The sequence below is a fragment of the Aptenodytes forsteri genome, unplaced genomic scaffold (assembly GCF_000699145.1).
Source record: "Aptenodytes forsteri isolate BGI_AS27 unplaced genomic scaffold, ASM69914v1 Scaffold84, whole genome shotgun sequence".
NCBI lineage: Eukaryota > Metazoa > Chordata > Aves > Sphenisciformes > Spheniscidae > Aptenodytes > Aptenodytes forsteri.
Window position 1 is genome coordinate 3843720 of NW_008795492.1, and position 6299 is coordinate 3850018.

A 6299-nucleotide genomic window follows, 5' to 3' on the forward strand; every position below is an offset into this window, starting at 1 on the left:
GTCACCCCATCATAGAAGGCCACTAGGTCAGTCAGGCAGGACTTGCCCTTGTTGAAAGCAAGTCTGAGCCAGCCTTGCTGGCTGTCTTGAATCACCTCCCTGTCCTCCATGTGCCTTAGCATAGCTTCCAGGAGGATCTGTTCCATGATCTTCCCATGGAAGATTCTTCCCCCTTTCCAGGAAAGGCTCTTCCTCACCATCCTTGTTGCAGTCTCTCAGCTCTGTTCCATGATCTTCCCATGGAAGATTCTTCCCTTCCCCCTTTCCAGGAAAGGCTCTTCCTCACCATCCTTGTTGCAGTCTCTCAGCTGCAACAGCAGCATCTTCATACAAACCCCTCAGGAGAAGTCAGCCTTAACAAACCTTGAGCCAGAACCATTAGGTTATTGTGAGTGTTATCCACTGCACTTGAATTCTCACCAGCATTTCAACATGAAAGAGTCAAGGCAGTGCACTATCTCTACCAACAGAACTCAAGCTAGAGACTAAGTTTATTCCCTGATGTCTCATGGAATGGCAGATCCGTGCACACTGCCACGTAGCCCTTTCAGCAAGGACACATCCACTAAAGTTCAGCATGAGTGTCACTAGGGTCCAATGTGACATAACTAACTTGCACACACTCTGGCTACATTTCCAGTCCTGTAAACTACAGCAGCCAATAGCTTGAAGTGTAACTGATACAGCCAACCAAGTCCTGCAGACCCAATTTTGCCCAAGTAAGAAAAACAAAACTAGCCACACCACACACCCTCAGCAGAGCTATGTGCCCACTGCAGCCAGAGAGGTGTATGATTTTTGTCATGATCATCTTGGTTCTGCAGTGCTTATTCAACACAAGGTGATCAGCTGAGGGTGATTAAGAGTGACTTTCATGTAGTTCATTTTCCTCAGGGCATGTCTGAACTGCAGCACTGTTTGATCTAGCCACAACAGTACAGCATCAGCATAAAAGATAGTTTACCTTGCTTCTCGTGCAGGCACTGCACGTCCACATTAAGCCCTCTTCTGCAGCTTGCACAATTGCTAGCAGCAATGACAGCCTACTAGCATTGTTTCTCTACAGCAGTTTGGTGCAGCACATAACCTTACTATTAGAACTAAACAGTTACTGTCACTTAGAAAATAGCTTTTGATACTGGAAACTAGCATTGCAAATGCTACCACTCTGCGGGACTTCACGTGAGTAGGCAGCATCAGCTATATAAGGTATGAAACTTTGCACATCACCATCCTCTGTATCGCCAGGGTCTTTTGGCAAGCTGTTTTTAGACCTCAGCGTAATAGCTAGCAAGGCACAGACATTTGCAAGCAGTCTTGAGAAACAAGTTGAAAACAAGAGCTAGATGTTAGGTCTAGGTAACGAAGGACTAAATCTACCTGGTAAGAGAATGTATTTCTCCCTCCCCCTTTTTAACAGCTGCAGACTGCAACGGTCTCAGTTTGACCTGGAAAAACACAGGCAGGTCTCTAAGTTCCTATCTGAGAGAGAAACAGGGCTCTTTAAGGGTGCAGACCTCTGTCTTAAGACAAGGCTTTCTCTTATCAGGTTGCACACTGGGCTCTTACCATTCCAGTTTCTTTGGGGATCCTGAGGAGTACAGCTGGACCAGGAAGTCCACTGTTTGGGAAGGTGCTTTTTCTGAACAAAGCATGCACAGGAGCAGTTCAGAGGAATTATGAGAGGTAGGCATTTATTGCTGTCCTTGTGTGAAGAGCTGCGTGAGTACTTTCTTAATTCTTATTTACTGTTCTTGGACAGTTCTGTTTAACACCACAATTACTGCTTAATAACACTGCTACTGCCTGCTTGAAGTTGTGAGGCAATTTAACCCCTACTTCCACCTTTTGGAAAAATCCTGTTGTTAAACTGTACAAAGATCAGACCCAAGTCTGTCTCAGTCTTATTTCTCAGCAGGCACTGGGAAGAACCTTGCAGGCCCACATGGACTCCATGAGTGGGTGACTTCAGTCACTGGCAACTCCCACACAGCTGATGCTTCTAGAATATATGAAGTTCTACAGCAGATGCCAGTCAGGAGCATCAGTAGAGAGTTTCAAGGTGCAGAGCTGGCCAGGAAGAACATGCTGATTATTTTGGGTATGACAGCTTTGTTTCTTCATCCTCTGCTCTAGCAAGTCAACTCAGCTTATTCATGACAGCTCCTTCTAAAATAAATTCACATGAATCCTTTGAAAAAGGACAGATTTAACAACTGGAGATCATCTTTTCTTGTAGAAGTCTTGCTCCTAACTTTACACACAATGAAGAATATTATCAAACTCTTCCAGTCTAAGGGATCATTTGTATTTATTATCACCAACTAACTAGAAGAGCTCTTTAAGACAACAGAGATGTTAACAGTAGTAGATCCAAACAGAACAGAAAGTTGCAGGACCTGTCCTTGAGGCAGGATGCTATACACGAATACTCACTCTGTTTACACTAGAAAGTCACTTCTAGCTGGGTTAGGCTCTCGGGTGTCTCAAGTGATTTTGCTTTGATATGGCAAGGTAGAAAGTGTTAGAGATGGAGAACTAGAACCTCCAGGATGCACAAGACCTATTTACCCTTATTAAACAATTTCCAGTCCAAATTTGAGTGCAACACAGCAACTTACAGATTCCTCTTAAAGATCTTTCTTGGCCAAATCTATGGGTTTTTACCTTTAAAATTCTGAATGCTTTTTGATTTGATTAAAAATTCAAAGGATCTGCATCAGTTTGAACTCTGGGACAGAAGAGAGCACAACTTCCTCTGGATGTACTGCCCAGTAAATTCCCTTTCTCTAGACACAGAAACAAGTGTGATCTCACATTAATACTGTCAAGATAATCAGGTTGCATCAAGAAGCTCTTTCTAGCTTCTATTTGGAAAGCTCCTCACATCTTTGCACCATACCATAGTTAATGCTAAGAGTTGTAGGAGTAAACAAGCCTACATATCTTTGGAAAGATTATTCCATCGACATTCACTTTCTAGGAAAAGCACAACCAGATAAAATTCAAGGTCACTTTTTCAAAGCACTTAAACTCCACTTCTCAATGAGAAAGTGTAGAAGTCATTCCTTCTGCAGGCGTATCCTCTTCTCCTTCCCACTCAAGGAGCCTGGAGCCAGCACCCTACATGAAATCAGGTATTAAGCATCTGTACAGATTTACAATGGCACAAACAGCTAGTTAATGGTGCATGATAGTAACTGGGATGGTAGCACTGTTGTTTTATTAGCTTTGGATAGTTTTGTTTCAAACACCTTCAGTGTTCTGGCACTGAAAGCTACAGTATTGTTGCTAGTTCATGCTGCTATTTTTCTGGCTTTAGGGCACTGTACACCTAAAGCTAAAGCTTTCCTGCAGCCTTAATTCTATCCTTAGCACAGTACATTTACTAGTATAGTTACAACATGCAAGAGAAACCAAAGGCCTCTCTGGTAGTTGTGTTGTTTTCTAGACACTGAACTCCAACCTCACTACTCTTTCCAGATTAAGCTGATTCTCCCACTTCTTGATGGGAGAAATACTGGAGATTACAACTAGCTTTCAGACCCACTTTTCCCTTAAAGCATACCTGAGCTAAAAAAGCCCATGAGCATACCAGGAGCAGCACTGACTTAATTTATTACTTTTACTATAAGATATTAAAAGCTGTAAATTCCTGATCTTCAAAGGGATTGCTAACACCATCCATATATATTTGGTGGCACTTCTAGTGCTATATCCCTTCCCACTACACTTGCTATCAAAGCAAGCATCTAAGCCTATTTACTCATTAGCAAGATTAGTTATATTCACTGGTGGGAACTGCAAATAGCCTATCTCAGTTCTTACAGCAATCAAGAAGTGAAAACATCAGCTATAAACCATTTTTCCATTAATAAGTGCATCTTTTCTTTTTTGCCTAATACCAGCTTCTACTCAGAACTTCATTTGTGAAGTTTTATTATCCAATTCAGAAGCTGTAAGTAAAGGACAAACAGAAAGGCAGTTTAAATTGCAGAAGGCTGCTAGGGGACAAATTCAATGCAAGGCTGGCATTAGTTTCTAAACCAAGTTTTTCAGGATTATAGGCATTCTGCTGCTAAGTTCACTATTGTTAACGCCTGCAGGCATGTTTCTGAAAAGAAATACTGCTACCATAGAAGCCAAAGCTATAGGAAGAGGCTTCAAAAGCAAATCTATTATAGTTCACCCAAATATACCAAAGTCCTCAAGCAGTTATGTTTAAGGTGCAAGTATTAAGTCTTTGGGCTTTGTTTTTTTGGGTTTGCAGGCGGGGGGGAGGAAGGTGGGAGGTGTACTTTCTATAACAGTATTTCACCTAAAGTTGAATGGGGCAGGGCAAAGGAAATGAGAGTAAAACTACCAGAGTGACCTTCAGCTTAAAAAATTAAAAAAAGATGTAGTAATGACTGCTTAGTTAAAAAGCCTCCCATGTTAAGACCTTCAAGAGACAAAGTAACAGCAGCTTGCACTACATGCTACTAATTGTGAAAAATGCTTTTTCCTGTATATGCCAGTAAGATTACTTTTGGGGAATGCTGCGTACTCATCACAAGAGCATCCTTATTGCCAATGGAATATGAGGGGAAAACCCTCTGGGGAAGTCAGAGCTGTAATTCTACCATTGGCACACAAGTGCAATACAGCACTCACACTTCCCAGCCATAAAGAGTTAGGCGTTTACAATACAGGAGTGCTCCGGCTTCACCACTTCCAAAAAAAAAGTGGGATCGCTGTTATTCTTAATTAACTCCAGTTAATGCCACCTCTTTCTGATAAAGCCAAGTTACCTTGCACAAACTGGGGCTTGGCCAGAGGCTATTTTAGAAGCAGGGAGCTGTTTAGTAGAAGCCTTCAATGCAAATCTTCTCCTCCCAACCCTTATTACACATGTGATGAGGAATAAAAGAGCAAGGAAGGCAGCTAAAAAAGGCTTTTCTGTGGCTAATTAGTTATGGACAGTCTTCCAGCAACTTAGTATTCCAGCAACTATTAGAAACACTAGAACAAAAACTGGTAAGTAACAGCACTCACTGAAATAGCAGTTAGTTTCTGCACGAGGAGTAGTAGTACCTTAATCAAGAATCACTTTTAAAGCTTCACACAAAGTTAATATTTTACAGAAGACAGTAAGATGAAGAGAGGGGAGAGCAGCAGTCTAGGAAGTTTCCCAGACACAGCGACACAATTTCAAGAGTAGGCAGACCTTCTCAGTAGCATAGCAAGTGGAATAGGTTTACACTGCAACTGCCCGTCAGGCAAGTCAGCCAGTTATGCAGAACTAGAAGCAAATTTCTAGTATTAAGACTATGTTTGCTTCAGAGGCCATTGCATGGCTGGCAGAGCATCTGTCACATGCTAGATTTATATTTGTCAGTGTCACATCCACATGGAGCTCTAATAGGAGGTCTGTCCTGATAAGATAACGAGGTCAATTCTGACATTCAGTTATCAGAAGTAACATGCTGTGTCTATCCTATGGCATAGCTTCATTCTTGATATATTAGAAAAATTGCTGAGATAGCAACATTAAGTTTGCTGATTAAAAAAACTTCTTCTATTTACACATTCAAGGTAGTTCTCCAAATGTGTGGTTTGGGGTTTTTTAATGGCTTTGTCTAACAGCAGCTAGATAGCACCCATACATTTCTGATATTCAAGCAGTTTTTATACTTAGTTCAAATCTTCAGCCTGCAAGTACCCTAAGAGTCTATCACATACCTGTACCGAGTAGCTCAACAGCTCAGGCTAGGAGTCCTCTACTCAGAGTTTCAGAATCACCTTCACATCGGTTTTGGATCTTCTGGCAAGTCGTCTTCCTTGCTCCTCCCCTGTGGAGAGGGATTACATTGGTCTCTAGATGCTCTGCATCCCAAGTCTCTTTTGCTCTTGGCTTTCCAGAGTTACATAATGGCATCTAACCTTCTGGTACAGGCGGTCAGGGACAGAAGATCCGATACTGTTTCACCTACCTGCTAATCAAGGCAAGAGTCTTACAAGTTGTTCCAAGTTCTTTAGATCTATTCAAAAGCAACATCTGCTGACAGATGTCTACACCTGCATTCACGTCAGAAAAAGGAAGAGCACGAGACAGCACGGTACACTGCAGATGCTCAGAGGAAGGAACAAGATTCATTTTGAACAACTCACGTCACCGTGAACTCCCAGGACTGTCAACATAACGGTCAGTTTGGACTTACTCTGTAGCACGTACCTAACTCCTCGCACTAAGGAGGAGTTTGCGGCGCTGAGCGAGCGGGGACGAGCCTCTGCAGCCGAGAGGAGCCCGGCTGGCGGCG

At 42.4% G+C, this 6299-nt stretch overlaps 1 protein-coding gene across 1 annotated transcript in view; it reads right to left on the bottom strand.

The window, feature by feature from the left end:
• The window catches only part of SNN (stannin), a 9278-nt gene extending 3340 nt beyond the window's left edge, over positions 1-5938 (bottom strand). Inside the window, exon 1 of the mRNA XM_009281657.2 lies at positions 5722-5938. The gene's annotated coding sequence lies outside the window, so the exon portion shown is untranslated. The remainder of the gene's footprint in view (positions 1-5721) is intronic.
• Positions 5939-6299: the final 361 nt, after the last annotated feature.